The following is an 11,443-nucleotide window of genomic DNA, read 5'->3' on the forward strand; positions in this document are numbered from 1 at the left end:
AACTCACTTTTTTCAGAAGTACCATCCTAAATTCTCTTGTCATTTAAGTCGCATTTTTTTAAGTCACATATTTCTATGTCTGTAAGCTTATTTTCTGGAGATTTTTCTCTTTCTTTCTGAAATGATTTGTCACCTTGGTTGTTCATGGTGTTAAATGGACTATTTCTCTGCCTGGGTATTAATGGAAATGTATTCTGCTTTTTTTACAGAAAGAAGATTTATTATATAAAGGTCTCTCTTTAGCCTGATGCAAAGAAGGCGCTTTTCTTTTGGTTTCCAGTATGTGGTGTCTAAGCTTTTTGGATCCTTGCTTTATATGAAGGCTTAAAAATGCCTTTTTATATTTAATCACACTCGCTATCCTCAGTTTCAGTCCCTGCCAGTGTTAGCAACTGGCCAGTCTTTCGGTAGCATTTGCTCAGATTCTTCTGGGGCTCCACAGTGTTCAGTGTTGGAGGATATGAGGAGAGAGTCCCTCTGGGTTGGGAGTTAGAGGCTGCAGCTCAGCCTCAACTGCAGCTGGTAAAAATCTACTGTTGTTTCTCTGCTGTCTGCTTCTCTGCCTTCTGACTTGATGACTGGGCACTGTCACGTGGAGCTCACAATACTCCCAAGTAGGGCTGTTCAGGGAACTTGCCTTTCCTTTCCCCCTCCCCCTCCTCCTATAGGGAGCTCTGGTGGCTGCGAGAGGCAGCTTCTTTATTTCTCCCAGTCCACCACCCAACACCCAGGGTTCTGACCTGTGGTAGCTCTTATGAGCAGATCCCACGCTCAGACGTGCTGGTGTGCAGTTTGGGTGTTTTTTGTTGAGTTTTAGATGTTCAGCTTATTAATGTTTCAAGGGGAGAGCTCTGGGGACGTCTCTCACTCTGCCATGTTTTCTAAAGTATTTTTAACATGTCAATTTAAGTGTTTAGGTAAAGTGGCCCAAGTTTAAAAACAGTCATTTCTAATCTCTTTCATCTAATACTAACTGATTAGTTATAAGAACATACCAAAGGTTACATATGTTGACAGACATCCCGAGAAAGTATTTCTGTTCATTTGATAGTCAAGGGGGAAAAGATCTTACCTCAGATCCTAAAATTTCTTTTTCTAAAGTGACATTTGTCAATCCAAAGTCAATCTTTAGCACTAACAGAATTTATTACATTTTACCTTGTCTTGCATGTCTTCTCAGTCAAAGATGTAATCTATGATAGATTCTTATCAAGCCATCTAGCTTTGGATAATAATGAAATTATCATTCAAAGACTCACTATACAAAAAATTATATATTCATTATATTGCAATAAGCACAGAAAACCAAAACTCACATATGGAAATGTGTATTATTATAAAAGATAGCCAAACATTCAGAGATGATAGCAACTAGTTCAATTAAAAAATTATACTGGTAAAGACTCTATCCACCCGGATGAACATAAAAGGAGAAAAATCAAGAGAAATCAAAAGGACCAGCTGCCCTTTCACAAAGATATGGATGGCATATCAACACCATCAGTCACTGGGGAAATATAAAACCACAACATACCACTACACATATATCAGAACAGCTAGAAGACAAAAACAAACTGACAACACTAAGATGTGGACAAAGATGCACAGCAACAGGAACTCTCATACACTGGTGGTAGAAATTCAAAACTGTATAGCCACTTGGAAAAAAGTTTGACAGTTTTTGATAAAGTTAAATATACACTTACAATAAAGTCTATAATCCCACTCTTAGGTATTTACCCAAATGAAATAATAACAAAAACAAAAAAACACCTTTATGTAAATGTTTGTAATAGCTTATCACAACCCAAAACTGGAAAGTTTTACCTCAAAAGGTAAAAGGATAAACAAAATGTGGTAATACAATGGAATGCTATTAGGCAATATAAAAGAACAAACTAATGATTTATGTACAGGTCGATGAATATTCAATGCATTTTGTCAAGTGAAAAAAGCCAGTCCTAAGAGGTTACATGTTACATGATTTATATGAAATTCTGGAACAGGCTAACTAAAGAAATGGAAAACACACCAGCAGTTGCCAGGGTTTAGGGTGAGAAAATGGGCTGACTAGAGGGGCAGCACAAGGTAATTTGGGGGTTGACAGAACTGTTGTTGGTAAATACACGACTCTGCATTTCTCAAAACCCACAGAACTGTGTAACACAAAGAGTGAATTTTATAGGATACAGATTAAACAACAAAACACACTAGGACGTCAGGGAATGCAAACTGTGACAAAAGAATCTGACTGTATCACAAATGAGTGACATGGAGTGAAGGAGATGTGGAAGACCTGCCTTAACTAACTTTGGAAAATAGCATTTTGGCTGGATACCGTGAGAATAAAAAAAAACAAAACAAAACAACTGTACACAAATACTATTCTGTTTGGTAAATCTGTTTCTCATAGGAATATGGGTTAGCAATTCTAGAACTACTATAGCTGTATAGCAAATATGTAAATGTAGTTACAAATAAGCAAAAAGGGAATGCTAGAATAATCCTTATGGTGCTAGATTGGACTTGGAGGTATCAGTATGAACTAATCTGTTTTATGTATATATAGACAGATAGTATGTACAGAAATAAACATTTCTGTACACACGCGCTCTCTCTCTCTCTCTCTCTCTCTCTCTCTCTCTCTCTCACACACACACACACACACACACACATCCTAGCTCTGACTGTTGAAAGGCCTAGAAGCAGTAACATTTCAGTAGCAATGAGCACTTCTAGCACCCAGAAGTTGGGTGCTAAATACTTATCTCCAATTAGACCTAAATACTATTCTCCAATTAGATGGACCTGGCCTCTTGAGAGAAGTGAGTGATTCCCGGCCTGGGGCAGGGAATATACAAGGTGAGCCTGGAGCATCTTGTAGCACCAGAAACACACACACACACACACACACACACACACACACACACACACACACATTGCACCCTGAAAGGACACAAAAGCAAACTTCAAAGGGCTCCCAACGGCCAAACAATTTGAGCAACAAAATAAATAACAATAGCAGTGATTCTAATCCAGAGAATAAAATATCCATGAGTATGCAGACATAAATGATTAAATAAATGTAGAGAGAGACAACTCTAACAGATAAATTATAATTAATAAACGTAGAAAGAAGGAGTGGAATAGGAAATCACCATTAGAACATCAGAGTAATAATTGCTGCAGGCAAGACCCACCAATTAATGCTAAAATTAGTGGCCAAAAATTTAAGGAGAAATAGGATATTTGTGTAACCTCAATAAATGTTTTCCCCAAACACTTATTAATTAAGGGAAAAACAGTAACTTTACAGTGGACAATTCTGGCAGACATCACCAAAATCAAGTGATCAGGGTTAACAACATCACCAGTAATGAGACATACTGACATCATATAATCCCTGATACCATGCACTGAGAAGGATACATCACTTCTCTGTTATTCTTTCCCCAAATCTGTAAATTCATTCTAACTTTGAGAAAACATTGGCGAAAACCAAATTGAATGACATTCTACAAAATACCTGACCTGTAGTCTTCCAAACTGTGAAAGTAATGAAGGACATAGAAAGACTGAGGAACTATCAGATATTGAAGAAGATGAAGGAAATATGACAAATAAATATGATGTGGGATCCTAGAAAAAGGACATTCGTGAAGAAATTGGTTGAAAGCCTAATAAAGTCTGTAGTGTAGTCGTCATTGTTGATTTTTCAGTTCTGATCACTGCACCAAGGTTATATAAGATATTAACATTAAAGGAAACTGAAGAATATACAAAAGCTCTGTTTTTAGAACTTACCTGTATATCTAAAATTATTTTTTAAAGGAAGCTTTAAAAAAAACAGCCTTTATCCCTCTCTACTCTTTCAAATGTGTGCATATCTTTCTTGATAGCAAACTTTGTGAATAAAATTGTGTTTTTTCCTAAAAATATTATTTGGTAGAAAATAAAATGACTGTGTATAAAGAAAAGCTTTTAATAAATACATTAAAGTTTCTTTTAAAGAAAGTCCCACAGTGGTCAATTAAAGTAAGATTTTTATATATTATCTCCTGTGAGGATAAACCTTGGAGGTTCATTTCCAAACTAGTTTCTTTACTGCTCTAAAGGCTATACACTGATATTGATCAGGGTCTACAAAATTAACAAGTTGACTGCTATAGACTGAATATTTGTGTCACCCCAAAATTCATGTTGAAATCCTAACCCTCAAAGTGATGGTATTTCAAGGTAGGGCCTTAGGGATGTGATCAGGGCTCTGTCCTCATGAATAGAATTAGTGCCCTATAGAAGAGGCCCCAGCGAGCTCCCTCACCTCTTCTGCCATGTGAGGACACAGCAAAAAGATAATCATCTATGAATCAGAAAGCCAGCACCTTTATCTTGAATTTCCCAGCCTCCAGAACTGTGAGAAATAAATTTCCATTGATTACTAACTATCCAGTTATCTTATTTTGTTATGGCAACCTGAATGGACTAAGACATTAACATTCTTTTTTAGTCTGAATATGGTCAGAGATATGATCAGAAAAAAATTCTAAAACGAGTCTACATAAGTCCTTTCTTATCCAGCCATAACACCGTAGAAAAGCAGCACATTCAATTTAAAGAAGAAATTCTGCCCCCATCTTTAACTAATTTCAATGATACTGTTAAACTGGCAATGACTCAGTATTTGATTTTTAAAATATTTTATGTTGGCCTAGAAAAATCTAAGTTTGCATGGGAAATAATATGGAAGAAAAATATCAAAGTATGAACTTTTCTATAAGTTTATTTCTCCTTTTAAGTACCATATTGAAATATAAATCAGGGAAGATTTTTAAAAGATATCTTAAGATATGATTTTGATAGAAGCAAAAAGCTTTAGCAGTACCTTCTTATATCATCCATCATTTAAAAGGGAATTCTTATTTATAAGTCTCAGTCTATGAATCAGATAGGTGCTTCACAAATGCAATTCAGTTTAGACCACAGCTAAAAACACATAATGCTAAGGTGGCCTCATACAATTATTCAAGCTAACAAGAGTCCTATGAATTCTTTCTGCAGCTTAATTTTATCCATCTTTCATAACATAAATGTATAAGTACTCTAATTTTAAATCTATACTGATTTAAATATAAAATGTATGATAGTATAAAATGATGCAGACATTCTTACAAATAAATTCCCACATTTCCCCTTTAGAAAATAAATTTTAAAAAGTTTTAAATTTGCTTTATAAGAACACAAGCAAAGATACGTCACAGAAGCCTATTAGGAGTCCAAAAATATCTCAGGTTATGCATAACATAAAAGAGGCTGCTATTCAAATCAAATAGTTCTTAAGAGATGAAGATTTCAGAAATTTATTTTGTTAAAATTACATAGAAACTAGTAAAAAAAATCTTTTAAAGATTTTGATGTCCAAAATAAATTCAAAACAAAAGAGAAATTCCTTTATTTGATATTGCTTGGAAATTCTAATTTATATATCATGTTTAAAAAATGTTTTTATTCTTCAGCCAAGAGACTCCTGAGAAGCCTAGCAAACATTTTATAGACTCTCCAGGCTCAAATTTTAATTTCTCCTTCTGTCTTACGTTTTTTAAACACTCATAATTTTAGGAATCATAAACAGGTATAACTGATTCAATATAAACTTCGGAGAGAAACATAATTCAAACTTTAACCACTAAATGTAGTTTTATATCAGAATGTTTTCATTTAAAACTTCATATACTCTAAACTGCTATGTTACTAGGACGGATACTAAAAATACATAATTATTTTTCTCAAAATATTACTAGTTGTTTTTAAATTTACCAAGAAAATAAAATATAAATACATTAGTGTGAATATTTTTTTAGAGCAAGAATAAGCCAGACTTTTATCACATGAACTTTTATTTTTGAAAATGTAAGCAAAATAAAGACTTCTACTTAGAAATAAGCACTTGGCATTTAGCTGCTCATAGCATTGTCTTATTTTAAAAACCAATAACTTCGGAAAATGAATACCTCTTCCTAAGAAATAATACAGACCCCCTCACTTCAAGAAGTCAGGCCTGGGGTAGGAGCATACATACTCATATGCATATTCAAATCTGTAATTAGTTTTCATACATGACAACATCTACAACTAAAATTGGTTAGCTATGACTTCACATATAATTACATAGCATAATAAGAACACCTAATTTAATCTTCTAGGCCAACAAAATTTTCTTAAAGGGCCAGATTTTAGGCCTACAGGCCATACAGACACTGCTGCAACTAATAAACTCTACTACTATAGTGTTAAGGCAGCCACAGACAACTTTATGAATAGATGGACTATGTTCCAATTGACCTTTATTTACCAGGACAGGTGACTAGCCTATAGGCCATAATGTGCCAACTCTAGCACTAAGCAAACAAACCTGATTATCAATATATAACACCTTCAGTAAACATATACTCACATGTTCTCTTCATACCTAGAAGTTGTAACATGGACTATTAGCTACTCATATTATAAAGGAACCATGAAAATACTTTCTAAGGTCACACTCTAAGGTAGACTAAAAAGTTAAAATGTGTTAATAAAGCACACATTAAAATATAAGTTTGAAAATGTATACTGAATATATGATTAAATTTTATTAAACAATCTTACCTTAATCAAATGAAAGAATCTAAACTCTAGCACATGTCTGGTTTCAAACTCAAAATATATTTGATCAAAACTTCAGTTTCTTCTCAACTTCCTGGAGGAACAAAATTAAAAACCTTTAAGTCAGGTTCCAGTACCGGATAAAATGGTATAATCAAGCTCCAACCTGTCTCTCTGAGTGAATGTACCTACAAGATCTGGATAGAATACATGGAGCAGCTACTTGAGGACTCTGAAATGTAAACAGCAGCAAGCAGATTAGATAAGACCAGAATCTGAAGTACCATAGAAAGAGCATTTTGTTTCCTAGCTGGTATCCTCCAGCCTGAATTTAACAGAGCCCAAAACCCAGAAGTAGGCATTAGCCCAGAGAAAGCTTGAGGAGAAGCCATCTAGTGCTGGCTCTAGGAGACAGAATGGGATCTCCTAACACAAGAAAGGCCTAGAAACAATGACACCCCAATAGCAAAGAGTACACCAAGCACCTAGACATCGGTCTCTAAACATCATTCTCCTATAAAAAACAAAGCATAACAGAGCTCCTTAGAGAAATGATTGACTGAAGGAGCAGCATGAAGAAAATACATAATGATCCTGGAGCATCTTGTAGTGCCAGAAATCAAAGAAGAACTAAGAAAAGGGTGAGGACATGTCAAACGGACAATGGCAGGGGTCAACACTGAAATAATTTTAGCAACAAAAGTAATTGACATAGTATTGGATTATAAGCCAATGTATAAAATAAGTATATATTGATATAAAAGACTGAATGAATGAGTGAAGAACAGAAGTGACAAACTTCCTTACAGAAGAATTTCTAATAATATATAGATATATAGATACACCTCAATCCATAAAATGAAGCATAATCACTCCATCCCCTCGAGTGTAGGCTGGAATTAGTGATTCACTTCCAAAGAATAGGGTACAAAAAGACAAAAATAATAACTTTACAGTGGGGAAACCTGGCAAACCATGATACCGTTACCTTAACCAAGTAACGGTATCACGTACTGCCCGACATGATGTGATGAGAAGGGCACTTCACTTTATTGTCTCTCTGATTGTCTTCCCTAAAACTCTTAATCTCAGTCTAATCATAAAAACAACAAACACAAATTGGGGGACATTTTACAAAATACCTGACCAGTACTAATACTCAAAACTATCAAGGTCATAAAAAAGCAGGAAAGACTGAGAAACTGCCACAGACCATAGGAGACTAAGGAGACATAACAGATGCAATGTGGAATCCTGAATTGGATCCTGGAAAAGAAAAGGAAGACTCATGGAAAATCTGGCAAAATCCAGGTTTAGAATTTGGAGTTTGGTTAATGTAAGGTACCAAGGTTGGTTTCTTGGTTTTGATAAACACACTTGGTTTTGGTTTTATAAGATGTTATCATTATAGGAAGTTGGGTGAAAGATATACAAGAACTCTGTATTATCTTTGCAACTTTTCTATACATCTACAGTTACTGCAAAATAAAAGTTTCTATTATTTTTTTAAATGGGCAAAAGACTCAAGCAGACCCTTCACCAAAGAGGATCTAGGTATCGCAAAAAGTGCATGACAAGAAATTCAACATCATTAGCCATTAGGAAAATGTAAATTAAAACCACTATCAGATCTCATGGCAAACCTATTAGAATGGCTAAAATTAAAATGACTGACCATACCAAGTGCTGGCAAGTAGGCATAACTACAACTATCATACATTGCTCATGGAAATACAAAGTAGTACAGCCACTTTAGAAAACAGTTTGGCAACTTCTTATAAAGTTAAATTATACACTTACCAAATGATTCCGCAATCCCACCGCTATGCATTTACTCAAGAGAAATGAACTCACATTCACAAAAGCCTGTACACAAATATTTACAGCTTCTATATCAAATAGCTAAAAATTTGAAACAAATCCAAGTCCTATGAATGAATGGATAAACAAACTGTAGTACATCCATACAACTGAATATTACTCAGCAATAAAAAGGAATGAAATATATACAAAACAATTTAGATAAATCTTAAGGTATTATGTTGAGTAAATGTATGTGTAACAGTCTTAAACGGCTACAAACTGTATGATCCCATTTAACAGTCATTTTTGAAAAAACAAAACTAAAATGGCATGGTCATTGCCAGGAGTTACTGGTGGGGTGGGGAAGATACATCTATAAAGGGATAGCATGAAGGAGTTTTATGAATTAATTGAACTGTTTGGATATTGACTGTGTTGATGGTTACATGAATCTACAGACATGTTAAAATTCATCAAATGTGCACAGAAAAAGTCAATTTTACTGCATGTTCATTAAAAAAAATAAATTTCTGATATTTAAATAACCTTTACATCATCAAGATTTTTCCAGAATATTTAGTTAGGATTTTATAGTCTGTAAAAATCCTCATTTATTCTGGCTACTTTTAAGATGAAAGAAGTGACAAATTTCTCAGCTCAGTCCTGACATGTAGAAACATTGGGGGATCAATAGCCTAAATGTTATTTCCTCTAGGCATTGCATCACCTGACAAAGGAATCTAATCTGCTAACAATCACAACCCCACTCAACTCAGAGTAAATACTGATCTCTACTTAATGGCATCATAAAAGAACTTCAATTGATCTTTTTTTTTTTTTAAGGAATACTGATTTATAGTTAGAGAATTCCAGTGAGGGGAAAAAATGTTTTGTGATTAATTCTACTTCAAATGCATAGAGCTTTCTGAAAATAAAAAAGTAAAACATCATCATTTGCTTCCACCTTTATTATCAGGGAAAAAATTAGTTGTTTTATTTGAATAAGTACAAGGTGAGCCAACAATGTAAATCAAATAACATACTACTTCAGAATTAATTCCATTCTTCCGTAACAGTTTACCTTACCTCAACTAAAACAGCAGTACTATAAGCTTCCATTATATACTATATATGTACACATGGCACAACACATTCAAATCCATACCACAGAAATTAATTTAAATAAAAAAACATAAGTACAAAGTCACTATCTTGAACACCTTTATCATATTATTTAATCTATTCAATTCCTAAGTTTATCTTAGGTATTATTTTTTTAAAATCATATTCAGCCAAATATTTGTATTTAAGTGAAACTCAGTGATTACTTGTTTTCAAGGATACAACTGTTCTCAGTTATGCTAGTAAATTTAGCAACAACTCTACATTGCTATACTTTAAAAGAATCAGAGATATTTTTTTGAAAAAAGGCCAATCTACAATTGTACTAATTTCAAATAAAAAAAAATTCCTGTGAGAAATAGTTTTTGCCTTTTGTTTTCCTAATATCACATTCGATTAGAAGTGAAATGGCTTGCTCCAAGAATTTTGATTTTCTCCATAAATAAATCTAGAAAAATAAATGACTTACATCTGGAACCTTATACTTTCTAATTGAAGCCATTTGTATGTAATCTCTCTAATAGTTCACTAAGGCCATTTTAGTTTTGACACCCATTAAAACATGCTTTTTCCTCCATCTAATCTTCTCAGTAGATGTTCAATTTACTAAACAGAGGCTGCTTTAATAATTCAAATCTGACTTCTAAAGGTGCAATGCACCTGTCAAAAGTTTTCAGTAAGTCAGTAAATTTCATCTGTCTCTCTATGGCACTGTAAGTAAGCCAATTCCAACTCCTTTATTTTAATGTCCATAACCATGGAGGGTTTTCTCCTTTCCCTTTCTTTTTAAAAGAATCAAGAGAACCTCAGTCATTTTTAATATTGCAGTATTTACTGACGTACTTCCAGCTTTCTTGAGAAATTTCCATTTAATAAGAATTTTTACATACAAGCTAAATCCAAACAGGGTGTTACTTTCCTAGACACTGAGGCATCAAAAAAAAGTTCACAGAAATCAACATTATCTGGTAACACTTTAAAGATTATAGTACTTTCAACCACCTTTGTAAAATAAAAGTAGCTATCACTTTCCTTCACCCAAGTTAGTATCATCCAAACTTAATATAACAACAGCCATCTCTACATAGGCAAATCAAATGAATTTTCCATCTACTGTTCTAAAAGTTATTTTTCAGAAATGAAATTATGTATAAACATATTTAGATTATTTGTTCGAAGACATAAAAAGTCATATTGATAAGAAATTATTTGTTAAAAATGTTAAATTGCCAAAGAATCATGAAGGAATTTGGAGTGGAGAACTTGATATATATTGAAACTAAGGTGCCCTAAGACCCCATGTGACATTCACACTTTGTAGGCCAAACTTGTGTTACAAGTATATTTAGCCACTCTACCCAGTTCTAACAAAAAGTTCTGTAATAGTGAAGTTTGAAATTAATGCCTGGGTAGATTATCTATAAATCTCATATACCTATGCTTACCCTAATCTGTCATTACTAAAGTTTCTCACTGCTGCTTTGGTAAACTACAAAATATAGAATTGTAACCTTGACCATCACTGAAAAAATTAAAGATTATCTTTAGAAGTCTTTGAACAATTGATAAGAATCCTGCAGTTTTTCCATAAAGTGTAGACTGACACTCAGCACTCAGTGGGAGCACAACATGGAATTATATATGAGGAAGACAAAGTCTCTAAGAGTAGTAAAACAAACAAACAAACAAACAAAAACAGATAGTAAATCTTTTAAATTTTTTTTAAAGTACCCATCTGATGCAGGATGGGGCAAATCCTCCCAAGTGGGGACTCAAGGCTGGCACCAAGAGAGAAAGGGTGAGGATGCTCGACTGCATGCAGGAAAAAATTCTAGTGCACCCCAGAGTTAGAGACAAAAGGAAAGTTCATTAGAGA

General features: G+C 33.8%; 1 protein-coding gene across 2 annotated transcripts in view; it reads right to left on the reverse strand.

The window, feature by feature from the left end:
* GLCE (glucuronic acid epimerase) overlaps window positions 1-11,443 on the reverse strand; it is an 87,424-nt gene that overhangs the window by 43,877 nt on the left and 32,104 nt on the right. The window contains exon 2 of one of the 2 annotated variants that reach the window (XM_006920214.3): window positions 6,646-6,736. The exons of the other annotated variant lie outside the window; for it this stretch is intronic. The gene's annotated coding sequence lies outside the window, so the exon portion shown is untranslated. The remainder of the gene's footprint in view (window positions 1-6,645; window positions 6,737-11,443) is intronic. 2 annotated transcript variants of the gene reach the window in all.

The sequence above is a fragment of the Pteropus alecto genome, unplaced genomic scaffold (genome assembly GCF_000325575.1).
Source record: "Pteropus alecto unplaced genomic scaffold, ASM32557v1 scaffold86, whole genome shotgun sequence".
NCBI classification, from domain to species: Eukaryota; Metazoa; Chordata; class Mammalia; order Chiroptera; family Pteropodidae; genus Pteropus; species Pteropus alecto.